Source organism: Mesoplodon bidens (assembly GCF_964165515.1).
Source record: "Mesoplodon bidens genome assembly, contig: HAP1_SCAFFOLD_34, whole genome shotgun sequence".
NCBI classification, from domain to species: Eukaryota; Metazoa; Chordata; class Mammalia; order Artiodactyla; family Ziphiidae; genus Mesoplodon; species Mesoplodon bidens.
In genome coordinates this window covers 3,665,758-3,684,776 of record NW_027672207.1, presented here as the reverse complement: position 1 = coordinate 3,684,776, position 19,019 = coordinate 3,665,758, and positions in this window count along the sequence as shown.

The window sequence follows — 19,019 nt, the reverse complement described above, 5'->3', positions numbered from 1 at the left end:
GATACACTGCTTACAAGAAGCTCAAATTGGGTACAGGTTAAATATCCCAGGAAATAGAAAAATGATTCCAAAATTTGTAGTACTTACGTACGATGGAATATCCCTCAGCCATGAAATCAATGTCATAAGACCAGTATCAGCAAAATGAGTGGATTCATGTACGGTGATTCTAAGTGAAATAAGTCACACAGAAAAAGAAACTTATCATAATATATCACTTATGAAGTTCCTCTAAACATGGCTACACATGAAGGGAGTTAGGAAAGAGAACAGAGTCTCACATTTAGAAAACACTCTTTTGCCTGCTTAAGGAGGAAGGAGAGGTGGGGTGATGCCTAAAACCAGAGTTTGATATAAGCACAGGTACCGTTCCAAAAATGAACTATGGAATAGACAAGACCTACACCTTCCTCAGTGAAAGGGACTCAAAACCCCTTATTTCCCGCAGAGGAATATATCTGACTAGTAAGAATCTTCAAACCTATGTACTGATATGTCTCCGCAAGGGAATGACGTGTGTCTAGACTGGCATAAAACATGGCAGTGAGAATCAGCTCAAACCCACTGTAAAAAGGAATATCAAAAGCAAAACAAAAAAAACAGGGAAATTCTTTACAATTCCTTCAGGGTCTCTGATGATACCTAGAATGACCCTGTCTACAATGACAGCTGCATATGGCATAACGCTGGATACTTGGGACTGAGAGGATTGGTGAGATTGGTTGAGCAAATGCAGACCCTTTAAAGCAATAATGCGTGGCACCCATTCCATGGGTCCCAACTCTGCAGGTTGATGGGAATATTACTACAGCTATTACATGTACGGGAAACCTGGAGGATGGACACACTCTGAATATGAAAGTTTTCTTAAACTCAATGAATCATGCCTCTCCTGGTGCTCCGGTTTGACTTTCCAACTGCTTTACTATCAATCTCCCAACATTGAGAGACAGCCCCTTTAACCTCCTGGTTCGCACAGGTTGCTAATTTGGCAGAGGACGAAAGGGAAGAGGGAGAACCTAATGAGAGAGTAGCTGTTAGGCATTTGGACGGGCACATGTCACTCTAATTTCCCAGCAGGAAGAAGAATTAACCAAAGTCTCAGCCACCAACCGGGAACCACTATAGGTCCTGAACCAAAATTTTGGACTTGCGTTCAGCTCACAAAAACGAGTTGAAAAATTGAGCTCAGGGGCACAGCAATTCACAAACTGGCAGAGTAATAAAGGACAACTATCGTCCAAAAATCTGTTGAGTGAAGGCAAAGAGGCAGACTTGAAAGCGAGGCAGAATAGCAGGAAACAAATTGCAAAAGGTACATTGAAATTGCCTTTAAAGCACAGGATGAGGGGCAGAAGTTCGACAATGATGCACTTGGCCAAAAATGGTGTATGCGTTTCCTCCTGAATATATTCAGGAGAAAACGCATACGCCCTTTCTGGCCAAGCAAGCAAGCTGAGAATGCAAATCTGCACAACAATGAAGTATCACTTCCCACCGGTCAAAAGGGACATCCACAAAATGTGTAAAAACCAGAAAGGCAAGACAGGCCCTGGAGAACAGGGAACCTTGTTATGCTGATGGGCGGTATGTAAACTGCCAACTGCCTCACTGGAGGAGTGCATTGTGTTCCGTAAAACAAGTAAACTACAGAGCTACAGAGCCAAAGGCAATTTCAGTCTAGGGTATATACTTTGGGAAAACTGAAAATCAATAAGACAAAGCCACCCCCAAAATCAAGCATACACTGCTTACAAGAACCTCAAATTGGGTACAGGTTAAATATCAGAGGAAATGGAAAAATGGTTAAAAAAATTGTGGTACTCAGGGAGATCAGCTCGGAGCTTTGTGACCACCTTGAGGGGTGGGATGGGGAGGGTGGGAGGGAGGGAGATGCATGAGGGAAGGGATGTGGGAACAGATGTATATGTATGACTGATGCACTTTGTTATAAAGCAGAAACTAATTAACAAAAAATTAAAAAAATAAAAAAAAAATAGTTTTGGTACTTACGTACGATGAAATATGCCTCAGGAATGAAATCAGTGTCATAAGACCAGTAGCAGAAAAATGAGTGGATTCAGGTACGATGATTCTAAGTGAAATAAGTCACAGAGAAAAAGAAACTTATCATAAGATATCACTTATGAAGATACTGTAAAAATGGCTACACTTGAACTGAGTGAGGCAAGAGAAAAGAGACTCACACTTAGAAAACACTCTTATGCCTGCTTAAGGGGTAAGGAGAGGTGTGGTGATGCATAAAAACCAGAATTTGATATAAGCACAGGTACCGTTCCAAAAACCAACTATGGAATAGACAAGACCTACACCTTCCTCAGTGAAAGGGACTGAAAACACCTTATTTCCCACAGAGGAATATATCTGACTATTAAGAATCTTAAAAAATATGTATTGATATGTCTGTGTAAGGGAATCAAGTGTGTCTAGACTGGCATAAACATGGCAGCGAGAATCAGCTCAAACCCAGTATAAAAAGGAATTTCAAAAAGAAAACAGAAAAAAGGGAAATTCTTTACAATTCCTTCAGGGTCTCTGATGAAACCTGGAATGACCATGTCTACAATGACAGCTGGATATGGCATAAGGCTGGACACTTGGGACTGAGAGGATTGTTGAGATTGGGTGAGCAATTGCAGACCCTTTAAAGCAATAATGCATGGCAACCATTCCATGGGTCCCAACTCTGCAGGTTGAAGGGAATATTACTAGAGCTATAACATGTACGGGAAACCTAGAGAATGGACACACTGTGAATAGGAAAAGTTTCTAAATCTCAATGAATCGTGCCCCTCCTGGTGCTCCGGTTTGATTTTCCAACTGCTTTACTAGCAATCTCCCAACTTGGAGAGACAGCCCCTTTAACCTCCTGGTTCACACAGGTAGTCAAATTGGAAGAGGATGAAAGGGAAGACGGAGAGCCAATGAGAGAGTAGCTGTTAGGCATTTGGACGGGCACATGTCACTCTAATTTCCCAGCAGGAAGAAGTATTAACCAAAGTCTCAGCCAACCACCTTGATACAGTATAGCTCCAGATCCAGAATTTTTGAATTGCGTTTAGCTCACAGAAAACGAGTTGAAAAATGGAGCTCAGGGCACAGCAATTCACAAACTGTCAGAGTAATAAAGGAAAACTATCGTCCAAAAATCTTTTGACGGAAGGCAACGAGGTGGACTTGAAAGAGAGGCAGAATAGCAGGAAACAGATTTCATGAGGTATGTTGGAATTGCCTTTAAAGCACAGGAAGATGGGCACAACTTCGACAATGATGTACTTGGGCAAAATCGGCGTATGTGTTTTCTCTTGAATATATTCAGGAGGAAACGCATACGCCCTTTTTGGCCAAGGAAGCAAGCGGGCAATGCAAATCTGCACTACAATGAAGTATCCCATCCCACCAGTCAAAAGGGACATCCACAAAATGGGTAAAAACCAGAAAGGCAAGACAGGACCTGGAGAACAGGGGGCCTTGTTATGATGATGGGCGGGATGTAAATTGCCACCTGCCTCACTAGAGGAGTGCATTGTGTTCCCTAAAACAAGTAAACAACAGAGCTACAGAGCCAAAGGCACTTCCAGTCTAGGGAATATACTTTGGGAAAACTGAAAATCAATAAGACAAAGCCACCCCATAAGTCAGGGCTACATTGCTTACAAGAACCTCAACTTGTCTACAGTTTAAATATCCCAGGAAATATAAAAATGGTTCAAAAAATTTTGGTACTTACGTTCGATGGAATATCCCTCAGCCATGAAATCAGTGTCATAAGTCCAGTAGCAGCAAAATGAATGGATTAATGTACGGTGATTCTAAGTGAAATAAGTCACACAGAAAAAGAAACTTATCATAAGATATCACTTATGAAGATCCTGTAAACATGGCTACGCATGAACTGAGTTAGGAAAGAGAACAGAGTCTCACTTTTAGAAAACACTCTTATGCCTGCTTAAGGGGGAAGGAGAGGTGGGGTGATGCATAAAACCAGAGTTTGATATAATCACAGGTAGCGTTCCAAAAGCCAACTATGGAATAGACAAGACATACACCTTCCTTAGTGAAAGTGATTCAAAACACCATATTTCCCTCAGAGGAATAGATCTGACTAGGAACAATCTTAAAACCTATGCATTGATATGTCTGCGTAAGGGAATGAAGTGTGTCTAGACTGGCATAAACATGGCAGCGAGAATGAGCTCAAACCCACTATAAAAAGGAATTTCAAAAGCAAAACAAAAAAACAGGGAAATTCTTTACAATTCCTTCAGGGTCTCTGATGAAACCTGGAATGACCCTATCTACAATGACAGCTGGATGTGGCATAAGGCTGGACACTTGGGATTGTGAGGATTGGTGAGATTGGGTGAGCAACTGCAGACCCCTTAAAGAAATAATTCATGATACCCATTCCATTGGTCCCAACTCTCCAGGTTGATGGGAATATTACTACATGTATAACATGTACGGGAAACCTGGAGAATGGACACAGTGTGAATATAAAAGGTTTCTAAATCTCAACGAATTGTCCGTCTCCTGGTGCCCTGGTTTCACTTTCCAACTCCTTCACTATCAATCTCCCAACTTGCAGAGACAGCCCGTTTAACCTCCTGGTTTGCACACGTTGCCAATTTGGCAGAGGATGAAAGGGAATAGGGAGAACCAATGAGAGAGTAGCTGTTAGGCATATGCACGGGCACATGTCACTCTAATTTCCCGGCAGGAAGAAGAATTAACCAAAGTCTCAGCCACCCACCGGGCACCAGTATCGGTTCTGAACCAAAATTTTGGACTTGCGTTCAACTCACAATAAAACGAGTTGAAAAATGGAGCTCAGGGGCACAGCAATTCACAAAATGTCAGATGAATAATGGAGAACTATCGTCCAAAATTCTACTGAGGGAAGACAACGAGGTAGACCTGAAAACGAGGCAGAATAGTAGGAAACAGATTTCAAGAGGTACGTTGGAATCACCCTTAAAGTACAGGAAGAGGGGCACAACATCGACAATGATGCCCTTGGCCAAAAAGGGCTATGAGTTTTCTCCTGAATATATTCAGGAGAAAACGAATACGCCCTGTTTGGCCAAGCAAGCAAGCAGGCAATGGAAATCTGCACTACTAAGAAATATCACTTCCCACCGGTCAAAAGGGACATCCACAAAATGTGTAAAAACCAGAAAGGCAAGACAGGCCCTGGAGAACAGGGAGCCTTGTTATTCTGATGGGCGGGATGTAAATTGCCAACTGCCTCTCTGGAGGAGTGCATTATGTTCCCTAAAACAAGTAAACAACAGAGCTACAGAGCCAAGTGCACTTCCAGTCTAGGGAATATACTTTGGGAAAACTGAAAATCAATAAGACACAGCCACCCCCAAATTTAGGGCTGCACTGCTTACAAGAACCTCAACTTGGGTACACCTTAAATATCCCAGTAAATATAAAAATGGTTCAAAAATTGTGGTACTTACATATGATGGAATATCCCTCAGCCATGAAATCTATGTCGTAAGACCAGGAGCAGCAAAATAAGTGGATTCAGGTACGATGATTCTAAGTGAAATAAGTCACACAAAAAGAAACTTATCATAAGATATCACTATGAAGATCCTGTAAACATGGCTACACATGAACTGAGTTAGGAAAGAGAACAGAGTCTCACATTTAGAAAACACACTTATGCCTGCTTAAGGGGGAAGGAGAGGTGGGGTGATGCATAAAACCAGAGTTTGATATAAGCACAGGTACAGTTCCAGAAATCTACTATGGAATAGACAAGACCTACACCTTCCTCAGAGAAAGGGACTCAAAACCCCATATTTCCCGCAGAGCAATATATCTGACAAGTAAGAATTTAAAACATATGTATTGATATCTCTCCGTAAAGGAATTAAGTGTGTCCAGATGTGCATAAACATGGCAGCGAGAATCAGCTCAAACCCACTATAAAAAGGAATTTCTAAACCAAAACAAAAAAAACAGGGTAATTCTTTCCAATTCCTTCAGGGTCTCTGATGAAACCTGGGAAGACCCTGTCTACAGTGACAGCTGGATGTGGCATAAGGCTGGACACCTGGGACTGCGAGGATTGGTGAGATTGGGTGAGCAAATGTAGACGCTTTAAAGCCATAATGCATGGCACCCATTCCATGGGTCTCAACTCTCCAGGTTGAAGGGAATATTACTACAGCTATGACATACCGGAAAGCTAGAGAATGAACTCACTGTGAATACGAAAGGTTTCTAAAACTTAACTAATAGTCCCTCGCATGGTGCTCCGGGTTGACTTTCCAACTGCTTTACTATCAATCTCCCAACTTGGAGAGATAGGCCCTTTAACCTCCTCGTTCGCACAGGTTGCCAATTTGGCAGACGATGAAAGGGAAGAGGGAGAACCAATGAGAGAGTAGCAGTTAGGTTATGGACGGGCACATGTCACTCTAATTTCCAGGCAGGAAGAAGAATTAACCAATGTCTCTGCGCCCCACCGGGAACAAGTATAGGTATTGAACCAAAATTTTGGATTTGCATTCAGCTCTCAAAAAACGAGGTGAATAATGGAGTGCAGGAGCACAGCAATTCACATACTGGAAGAGTAGTAATGGAAAACTATTGTCAAAATTCCGTTGTGGGAAGGCAACGAGATGGATTTGAAAATGAGTCAGAATATCAGGAAACAAATTTCAAGAGTTACGTTGGAATCTCCTGTAAAGCACAGGAAGAGGGGCACAACTTTGAAAATGATGCACTTGTCCAAAAACTGTGTATGCATTTTCTCCTGAATATATTCAGGAGAAAACGAATACATCATTTTTGGCCAAGGAAGCAAGTGGGCAGTGCAAATCTGCACTACAAAGATGTATCACTTCCCGCCCGTCAAAAGGGACAACCACAAAATGTGTAAAAACCAGAAAGGCAAGACAGGCCCTGGAGAACAGGGAGCCTTGTTATGCTTATGGGCGGGATGGAAATTGCCAACTGCCTCTCTGGAGGAGTGCATTGTGTTCCCTAAAACAAGTAAACAACAGAGGTTCAGAGCCAAGGGCAATTCCAGTCTAGCGAATATACCTTGGGAAAAATGAAAATCAATAAGACAGAGCCACACCAAAATTTAGGGCTGCATTGCTTATAAGAACCTCAGCTTGGGTACACCTTAAATATTCCAGGATATACAAAAATGGTTCAAGAAATTGTTGTACTTATGTACAATGGAATATCCCTCAGCCAAGAAATCAATGTCATAAGCCCAGGAGCAGCAAAATGAGTGGATTCATGTACGATGATTTTAAGTGAAATAAGTGAAACAGAAAAATAAACTTATCATAAGATATCACTTATGAAGGTCCTCTACACATGGCTACAGATGAACTGAGTTAGGAAAGAGAAGAGAGTCTCACATTTAGAAAACACTCTCATGCCTGCTTAAGGGGGAAGGAGAGGTGGGGTGATGCATAAAACCAGAGTTTGATATTAATCCAGGTAAAGTTCCAAAAACCACATACGGAATAGACAAGACCTACACCTTCCTCAGTGAAACTTACTCCACACCCCATATTCCCCGTAGAGGAATATATCTGACTAGTAAGAATCTTAAAACCTATGTATTGATATGTCTCCGTAAGGGAATAAAGTCTGTCTAGACTGGCATAAACATGGCAGTGAGAATCATCTCACACCCACTATAAAAAGGAATTTCAAATAAAAATAAAAAAACTGGGAAATATTTTACAATTCCTTCAGGGCCTCTGACGACACCTGGAATGACCCTATCTACAATGATAGCTGGATGTGGCATTAGGCTGGACACTTGGGACTGAGAGGATTGGTGAGATTGGGTGAGCAAATGCAGACCCTTTAAAGCAGTAATGCATGGCACCCATTCCATGGTTCCCAACTCTCCATGTTGAAGGGGATTTTACTACAGCTATAACATGTACGGGAAACCTAGAGAATGGACACACAGTGAAAACAAAAGGTTTCTAAAACTCAACGAATAGTCCCTCTCCTGGTGCTCCGGTTTGACTTTCCAACTGCTTTACTATCAATCTCCCAACTTGGAGAGACTGCCCCTTTAACCTCCTGGTTCGCACAGGTTGCCAATTTGGCAGAGGATGAAAGGGAAGAGGGAGAACCAATGAGAGAGTAGCTGTTAGACATTTGGACTGGTAGAAGTCACTCTAATTTCCCGGCAGAAGAAGTATTAACCAAAGTCTCAGCCACATGCCGGGAACCAGTATACGTCCTGAACCAAAATTTTGAACTTGTGGTCAGCTGCCAAAAAACGAGTTAAAATATGGAGCTCAGGGGCACAGCAATTCACAACCTGGCAGAGTAATGAAGGAGAACTATCGTTCAAAAATCTGTTGAGGGAAGGCATTATGGCAGACTTGAAAGCGAGGCAGAATAGCAGGAAACTGATTTCAAGAGGTACGTTCGAATTGCCTTTAAAGCACAGGAAGAGGGGCACAACTTCGACAATGATACACTTGGCTAAGAAGGGTGTATACGGTTTCTCCTGAATTTATTCAGGAGAAAGCTCATACATCCTTTTTGGCCAAGCAAGCATGTTCGCAATGCAAATCTGCACTACAAAGATGTAAAACTTCCCAAAGGTCAAAGGGATATCCGCAAACTGTGTGAAAACCTGAAAGGCAAGACAGACCCTGGAGAACAGGGAGTCTTGTTATGCTGATGGGCGGGATGTAAATTGCCAACTGCCTCTCTGGAGGAGTCAATTGTGTTCCAAAAAACAAGTAAACAACAGAGCTACAGAGCCAAGAGCACTTCCAGTCTAGGGAAAATACCTTGGGAAAACTGAAAATCAATAAGACACAACCACCACAAAATTTAGGGCTGCACTGCTTACAAGAACCTCAACTTGGGTACACCTTAAATATCCCAGGAAAGGCAAAAATGGTTCAAGAAATTGTGGTACTTACGTTCGATGGAATATCCCTCAGCCATGAAACCAATGTCATAAAGGCAGTAGCAGCAAAATGAGTGGATTCAGGTACAATGATTCTAAGAGAAATAAGTCACACAGAAAAAGAAACTTATCATAAGATTTCACTTATGAAGATCCTGTAAAGATGGCTACACATGAACTGAGTTAGGAAAGAGAACAGTGTCTCACATGTAGAAAACACACTTTTACCTGCTTAAGGGGGAAGGAGAGGTGGGGTGATGCATAAAACCAGAGTTTGATATAAGCACAGTTACTATTCCAAAAACCAACTATGGAACAGAGAAGACCTACCCCTTCCACAGTGAAAGGGACTCAACACCCCATATTTCCAGCAGAGGAATAAAACTGACTAGTAAGAATCTTAAAACCTATGTCTTGATATGTCTCCATAAGGGAATCAAGTGTGCCTAGACTGGCATAAACATGGAAGTGAGAATCAGCTCAAACCCACTACAAAAAGGAATTTCAAAAACAAAACAAATAAACAGGGAAATTCTTTACAATTCCTTCAGGGTTTCTGATGAAACTTGGAATGACCCTATCTACAACGACAGCTGGATGTGGCATAAGGCTGTACACTTGGGACTGAGAGGATTGGTGAGATTGGGTGAGCATATGCAGACCCTTTAAAGCAATAATGCGTGGCACCCATACCATGGGTCCCAACTCTCCAGGTTGAAGGTAATATTACTACAGCTATAACATGTACGGGAAACCTAGAGTACGGACACACTGTGAATACGAAAGGTTTCTAAAACTCAAGTAATAGTCCCTCTCCTGGTGCTCCGTTTTGACTTTCAAACTGCTTTACTAACAATCTGCCAACTTGGAGAGACAGGCCCTTTAAACTCCTGGTTCGCACAGGTTGCCAATTTGACAGACTATGAAAGGGAAGAGGGAGAACCAATGAGAGAGTAGCTGTTAGGCATTTGGACGGGAACATGTCACTCTAATTGCCTGGCAGGAAGAAGAATTAACCAAAGTCTCAGCCACCTCCCGGGAACCAGTATAGGTCCCGAACCAAAATTTTGGACTTGCATTCAGCTCACAAAAACGAGTTAAAAAATGGAGCTCAGAGGCACTGCAATTCACAAACTGGCAGAGTAATAAAGGACAACAATCATCCAAAAATCTGTTGAGGGAAGGCATCGAGGGAGACTTGAAGGAGAGGCAGAATAGCAGGAAACAGATTTCAAGGGGTACGTTGGAATCACCTTTAAAGCACAGGAAGAGGGGAACAACGTCGACAATGATGCACTTGGCCAAATAGGGTGTATACGTTTTCTCCTGAATATATTCAGGAGAAAACGCATATGCCCTTTTTGGCCAAGCAAGCAAGCGGGCAATGCAAATCTGCACTACACAGAAGTATCAATTCCAAGAGATCAAAAGGGACATCCTCAAAATGTGTAAAAACCAGAAAGCCAAGACAGGCACTGGAGAACAGGGAGCATGGTTATGCTGATTGGCGGGATGTAAATTGCCAACTCCCTCTTGGGACCAGTGCATTGTGTTCCGTAAAACAAGTAAACAACAGAGCTACAGAGCCAACGGCACTTCCTATCTAGGGAATATACCTTGGGAAAACTGAAAATCAATAAGACAGTGCCACCCCAAAATTTAGGGCTGCACTCCTTACAAGAACCTCAACTTGGGTACACCTTAAATATCCCAGGGAAACAAAAATGGTTCAAGAAATCGTGGTACTTATGTACGATGGAATATCCCTCAGCCATTAAATCAATGTCATAAGACCAGTAGCAGCAAAATGAGTGGATTCAGGTACGATGATTCTAAGTGAAATAAGTTACACAGAAAAAGAAACTTATCATAAGATATCACATATGAAGGTCCTGTAAATATGGCTACACATGAACTGAGTTAGGAAAGATAACAGAGTAACGAATCTTATCATAAGATATCACTCATAGTGGGAATGTACACATGGCTACGAATGAACAGAATTACAAACACAACAGAGTCACACATTTAGCAAACAATATTCTGCCTGCTTTAGGGGAAAGGTGAGGTGGGGTGATGCATAAAACCACAGTTTTAAATTAGCACAGATACCGTTACATAAACCAAGTATGTAATAGACATCACCTACTCCCAACACAATGAACTGGACTCAACACTCCCGATTCATTACAGAGGAATATATCTGACTCCAATAATTTTAAAACATATGTATTCTCATGTGTCCATAAAGGAATCATGTGTGTTTATAACAGCATGAACAAAGCACTGAAATTCACCTAACACCCTTATAAAAATAAATTTCAAAAGCAAAATGCAAAAACAGCGAAACAGAGAGAAAGTCTTAAGAATTACTTTCAGGGCCTGTGATGCAACCTGGATTGTCCACCTTTACACCCACAGCTGGATGAGACATAAGACTGGACAGTTGGGGCTGACAAGATTGCTGAGGTTGTGTGAGCAAAAGAACACCACTTAGAGCAATACTCTGTGCTACCCATTCTAGTGGTCCCAACTCTCCAGGTTTAAGGGAATCTTACTACAGTTAAAGCATGCATGGGAAACACAGTGGGTGGTACACTGTGTAATTGGGAAAGTTTTCTAAAAGGTACCTCATTTTTCCTTTCGTCATTCTCGGCTTCGCCATTCCATCTGCATTACTAAATATCTCTCCACTTGGAGTATCAGCGCGTTTACCCTCCTGCTATGCACAGTTTTCAAATTGTGCAGAGGATGAACAGGAAGAGGGGAAACAAATGAGAGATTAGCTGTAGGTGTTTGGATTGGCACATGTCACTCTAGTTTCTCATCAGGAAGAAGAATTAACCAAAGGCTCAGCCTGAAGCCCAGGAACAAGACTAGGGCCTAGAGCCATCCTGCGGTATTGCAGACAGCTCACTAATAGGCGAGATGAAAAATGGAAATCAGGGACACAGCAATTCACAAACTTTCAGAGTTATAAAGGACAACTATCATCCAGAAATATATTGAGGTAAGGCAGTGAAGAGGATTTGAATGCAAGGCAGAATTGAAGGAAACAGATTTCAAGAGGTAGAATGGAGTCGTCTTTAAAGCACATGAAAAGCGACAGAACTTCGACAATGTTACCCTTGGCCGAAAAGGGAGTATGTGTATTTTCTTGAATATATTCGGGAAAAAATGCATACGCCTTTTTTGGCCAAGCAAGCCATCAGGCATTGCAAATCCACACTACATAGAAGTGTCCCTTACCTACAGTCAAAAGGGCCATCCGAAAATAGTGTAAAAACCACAAATGCAGGACAGGCCATGGAGAAAAAGGAGCCTGATTACGCCGATGGACAGGTTGTAAATTGCCAACAGCCTCTCTGGAGAACTGTATGTTGTTTTCTAAAACAGAGCTACAGAGCATAGCACACTTCCACTCATGGTCGTGTATTTTGGGAAAACTAAAAATCCACAACACACAGCCAGCCCAAAGTTTAGGGCTGCTCTGTTTACAAGAAGCTCGACTTCAGTAAACTTTAAATATCCCAGGAAATGAAAAAAAAAATGGATATAGGTGTTGTGGTACTTATATACAATGGAATGTCACTCAGACATAAAATCAATGTCATAAGGCCAATAGCAGCATAATGAGTGGCTTTAGGTACGATGATGCTAAGTGAAATGAGCCACAAAGAAAAAAGAAACTTATTGTAATATATCACTTATAGAGGGAATGTAAACATGGCTACCCATGAACTGAATTTCAAAAGTGAACAGAGTTACATATTTATAAAACACACTTATGCCTCCTTAAGGGGAAAGGTGACGTGGGGTGATGTGTAAAAGCAGAGTTTCAAATTAGCACAGATACCATTCCATATACAAAATATGTAATAGACAAGACCTACTCCTTTCTCAATGAACTGGACACAAAACACCCTATTCACTGAAGAGGAGTATATCTGACTGGTAATAACCTTGAAACCTATGTATTTATATGGCTCCATAATGGAATAAAGTGTATGTAGATTGGCATAAACACAGATCAATGGAACAGGACAGAAAGCCCAGAGATAAACCTACATACCTATTGCTATCTCATCTATGACAAAGGAGCTAAGGATATACAATGGAGAAAAGACAGTCTCTTCAGTAATTGGTGCTGGGAAAACTGGACCCCTACACATAAAAGAATGAAATTAGAACACTCCATAACACCATACACAAAAATAAACTCTAAACGGATTAGAGATCTAAATATAAGACCAGACTCTATAAAACACTTAGAGGAAACTATAGGCAGCACACTCTATGACATAAATCACAGCAAGATCCTTTTTGACCCACCTCCTAGAGAAATGGAAATAAAAACAGAAATCAACAAATGGGACCTAATGAAACTTAAAAGCTTTTACACAGTACAGGAAAACATAAACAAGATGCAAAAACAACCCTCAGAATGGGAGAAAATATTTTCAAATGAAGCAATTGACAAATGATTAATCTCCAAACTTTACAAGCACCACATGTAGCTCAATATCACAAAAACAAACAACCTAATCCAAAAACGGGCAGAAGACCTAAATAGACATTTCTCCAAAGAAGATATACAGATTACCAAGAAACACATGAAAGGATGCTGAACATCACTAATCATTAGAGAAATGCAAATCAAAACTACCGTGAGGTATCACCTCACAGCAGTCAGAGTGGCAATCATCAAAATAATCTACAAAACAATAAATGCTGGAGAGGCCTTTATTGGAGTAAAGGGAACACACTTGCACTGTGGGTGGGAATGTAAATTGATATGGGCACTAGGGAGAACAGCAGGGAGGTTCCTTTAAATAACTAACAATAGAAGTACCATACAACACAACAATCCAACTACTGGGAATTTGCCTTGCAAAAAACATATTTCTAAAAGAGTTATGTACAAAAATGTTCATTGCAGCTCTATTTACAATAGCCAGGACATGGAAGCAACCTAAGTGTCCATCGACAGATGAATGGATAAAGAAGATCTGGCACATATATACAATGGGATATTACTCAGCCATAAAAAGAAGCAAAACTGAGTTATTTGTACTGAGGTGGATGGACTTAGAATCTGTCCTACACAGTGATGTAAGTCAGAAAGGGAAAAACAAATACTGTATGTTAACAGAGATATACGGAATCTAATGAAGAAAAAAAAAGATTTTGAAGAACCTAGTGACAGGATCGGATTAAGGACACAGACATAGAGAAAGGACTTGAGGACACCGGAAGGGGGATGGGTAAGCTGGGACGAAGTGAAAGAGTGGCATGGACATAAATACATTACCAAATGTAACACCGATAGCTACTGGGAAGCAGCCACATAGAACAGGGAGATCAGCTCGGTGCTTTTTGACCACATAAAGGGGTGGGATATGGGGTGTGGGAGGGAGATGCAAGACGGAGTGGATCTGGTGATATTTGTATATGTATAGCTGACTCACTTTTTTATAGAGCAGAAATGAACACTCCATTGTAAAGCAATTATACTCCAATAAACGTGTAAAAGGAAAAAAAAAGAAAGCACATGGATAAACCTACACACCTATGGTCAACTAAACTATGACAAAGGAAGCAAGACTATACAATGGAGATAAGACAGTCTCTTCAATCATTGGTGCTGGGAAATATGGACAGCTACATGTAAAAGAATGAAATTAGAACACTCCCCAACACCATACATAAAAATATATTCAAAATGGATTAGAGACCTTAATGTAAGACCGGATAGTATAAAACTCTGAGAGGAAAACTTACGAAGGATACTATGACGTAAATCACAGCAAGATCTTTTTTGATCCACCTCCTATAGTAATGAAATAAAAAAGAAAACTAAACAGATGGGACCTAATGAAACGTAAAAGCTTTTGCAAAGCAAAGTAAACTACAAACAGGATAAAAAGACAACCCTCAGAATGGCAGAAAATAATTGCAAACGAATCAATGGACAAATGATTAATCTCCAATATATATAAACAGCTCATGCAGCTCAATATTAATAAAACAAACAACCCAATACAAAAATGGAAGAAGATCTAAATAGACATTTCTTCCAAGAAGACATAGAGATGGCCAGTACGCACATGAAAATCTTCTCAACATCTCTAATTATTAGACAAATGGAAATGGAAACGACAATGAGGTATCACGTCACATCTGTTAGAATGGGCATCATCAGAAAATCTACAAACAACAAATGCTGGAGCGGGTGTGAAGAAAAGGAACTTTCTTCCACTATTGTTGGGAATGTAAATTGATACAGTCTCTATGGGAACAGTATGGAGGTTCCTTAAAAAAACTAAAAATAGAATTACCATATAATCCAGCAATCCCACTACTGGGCATATACCCAGAGAAAACCATAAATCAAAAAGACACATTCACCACAATGTTCATTGCAGCACTATTTACAATAGCCAGGTAATGAAAGCAACCTAAGTGCCCACAGACAGACGAATGGATAAAGATGTGGTACATATATACAATGGAATATTACTCAGCCATACAAAGGAATGAAATTGGGTCATTTGTAGAGACCTTGAAAGATCGAGAGACTGTCATACAGAGTGAAGTAAGTCATAAAGAGAAAAACCAATATCGTATATTAATGCATATATGTGGAACCTAGAAAAATGGTTCAGATGAACTGGTTTGCAGGGCAGAGATAGAGACACAGATGTAGAGAACAAACATATGGACACCAAGGGGGGAACGCCATGTGAGGGGGGTGGTGGGATGAATTGGGAGACTGGGATTCACATGTGCACACTTATATGTATAAAATAGATATCCAATAAGAACCTGCTGTATAAAAGAAATACATAAATTTGAAAAAATTAAAAATAAATAAATAACATTTAATAAAATAAAACAGAAAAACAGTTTTTCCCTTCACATAGACGTCTTTATATTAATGCATTATTTCCATGTTTATATCACCAAATTAAAACAAAATAGGAATAAATAAAATCTACCTTGAACCAAAAAGAAAGAAAAAAAAAACAGAAACCACCATTTATACAGAGGAAAATCGTATTAGGGCACTTGCTCCAGTGGTAAAAAATTCTTAAGTTGGTCAGAGGTGGGAAATCGTCTCCCATGCAGTCAGCAGCGCTCCCCCCCACAAGGAGCATCCTTATTGCAAAGCTGGGTGACTGTGTCGAGGTGTCTGTGAGTAAATGTGAGCTGAGCCCCAGTCCTGCTGCAGCTGAACTCTTCCCACCCTTTCCAGGTAAAACACCTGAATATGTAGAAGCAATTGCAAGCCTAGAAGAAGGTCTGTGGAGCCACACCAGCGACAGCATGCAGGCTGACATGGTGCCTGCAGGCCAGCCAGGATGGTCCTGGCCCCCGATGCTCTTCTGGAAGCTTTCCATTTCCCTGCCTGAGATACCCCTCCTGCCACGTCCCCCACTGCTTTTTTACTTCCTCACCTCTGCCTGGGGAGAAATTCCAGCGGCAGGTATGGGTGACCCATCCTCTTCTTTAGCAGGTGGCATCCTGGCAACTCCTGCAGAAAGTCCAGCAGAGCCCCACTAACACTGGGCCACCCACAAAGCCACGGCCCCTCACACCCTCCCACCACCCCAGCCCTGACACTGCTGACGGGGCAGATAATATGGCGTCAGACACAGCTACAGGGGCTCTTGCTGACTGGAGAGGTGTTTATATTGACCTCAACACAGGCACACCTGGGGAGGGCTGGCAGGCAGTGTCAGGCTGCCCAAATCAGCCAATCCTCATCCCTCAGGGGCTCACAGTTGCAGAAAATGAACCTTGCTAAACGGGCCAGGCCCAAGGAACATGTGGGGGCTCTTGAGAGTTAGGATAGACAAGGGGCTGCAGCTGAGGCTTGTTTTCTTACCATTCTATCTCTTCCATGAGTGGAAAACAACTTCAAGAAGACCCTATCCTAATGAGAAGAACCCAGGAGTCAGGGAGAGGAGTGATGGTGGGTGGTGACAGAGGCCTGGTGCCCTGGCTGCAGTGGAAGTGTCTGGAAGACCAGGCAGAGAGAGGCTGCACAGAGTGATAGCCAGGGTCACAGACCTGTCAGAGCTGCTGTTTGTTAGTTCAAGTCCTGCTCTGAGGTGTTCTGTGTCAGCTGTGAGTGACAGGTGAGCTGGGGGTTCTCTGCAAGATGGGCTATGTGCACAGTTCCTGTGTGTCCAGCCCTGCCGGGGTACCTGCCCAGGGGAGTTCCGTATCCTGGGAAGGGCCTGACTATGAGAGCCCCATGGGCTGCTGGGTAGCTGCACAGGTGAGCTCCATACCGTGGGAGAGACTTGACCACGAGAGCCCCGTGGGCTGTGGGGTGGGGGGTGCAGCCCAGGTGAGCTCCATATCGTGGGATTGGCCTGACCATGAGAGCCCCATGGGCTGCTGGAGACCTGGTAAAGGATATCAGGACAGTCACCGAAGCCACTGAGAATATATATCCAGTAGCTCCTATTTTCTACACCCTGCTGGTCATTCTACCATCCACCAGGCCATGGCATTCTGTATTAGACATCAATGATTCCTTCTTCTGTATTCCATTCATCTCAGAGTCACAAGAATATTTGGCTTGTGAGTGGCAGGACACTACATGCAACAAAAGCAATAATGCTGGGCCGTCCTGCCCCAATGGTTCAAAAATCCCAACACCATCATTGGGGAAATGTCCTCTAAAGACCTAAAAGTTCTACCTCTGTAAAAGGGAACCCTCCTTCAATATGAAAAGGACATTGTGATCACCAGGCCTACTAAAGACGCCTCTGAACTACCTAGCCAAGAAAGGATAGAAGGTGTCCAAGAAAAAGGCTCAAATATCCCAGGTTAAGGTGACATGCCTGGGCTTCATTCTCACAGATATTCGGAGAAACGCATCCCAGGATAGGGAAGAAGCCATTTGCAGCCTTACCTCTTCTAAAACTAGAAGACAGCTTAGGGGTTTCTTGGGAGGCCAAGGTTTTCTGCATCTGGATCCCTAACTACAGTCTAATAGCTGGGCCTCTACATGAAACACTGACACAAAAAGATGATGATCCTTTTGAATAGAATCCAGAAGCAGACTCTCAAGAATGGAAAGAGCAGTCAATTCTGACCCTTGCCCAGGAACACCCTAATTTAGCTAAACCCTTTGACCTTTACATACCCGGTCAAAAGTTAATTGCCATTGGAGCCTTAGTGCTAAAACTGGGACCACTTGAAATGGAGCAATACAAGAATGCAATTCAGGTATGATAAACTATAGTCACCAAGGGCTTTGCCACCGACTCATCAGGCCAGGATACTGGGGTATCTAAAAAGCTGAAAATCAGCAGCCCACAAGGCCAGCTCCCTCCTAAGGGAAAAGGAGCCCACGTGGTGATTCTAACCACTCATCATGCCCTGAAGCTGCAGGGTTCTCTCTGTGGGCACACTGACTTCGAGTGAGGAGGTCCTCCAACTCCAACCTCCAGAGAGACAAACGGGTGCAACGGGCCCCCAAGATGACTTGTGTGACCATCACTTGACCTGGAGTTTCTCTCAGAAAACAACAAGACTGTGCCCCGAAAGAGCAGACTACTGCTTGCAGGACTTACTGCACCCACAGGGGAGTTAATAAGCTTGGAGGGGGAAATGTATATCATGCTTTCACCATAGAAAACCCTACAGACAACACGGTGATGGTGGCCAATATGACCGGCTGGACTGCTGGCTACTTCTAAAGGCCGTTGACTCAGTGGACGTCATGGTCCTGGATCACCACTGACCCTGGAGTGTCTGGGAGTTGTGCGGGCAAGGCTCTGACACATGGTGCTGTTTGTACATTAATTCAGGTACCAAATTAAAGAAAGCACAGACTACTGGTCAGAGCATCTAGGCTGGCAAAAACCATCTTCCTAAGGTCGCTGAACAAATGTGGTGTGGGGTGAAACCTGCCACCTCAGCATCTCTGCACATCTCTTTCCTGGACCCTTAAAGGTCATTAGAATCTATAACACTTCCAATGCTAGTGCTCAGGCAGACGAGAAGTGAGGCAGGAAGCCTTGGGACAATCAACCTCACATGGAGGCTGGTGGGGAGA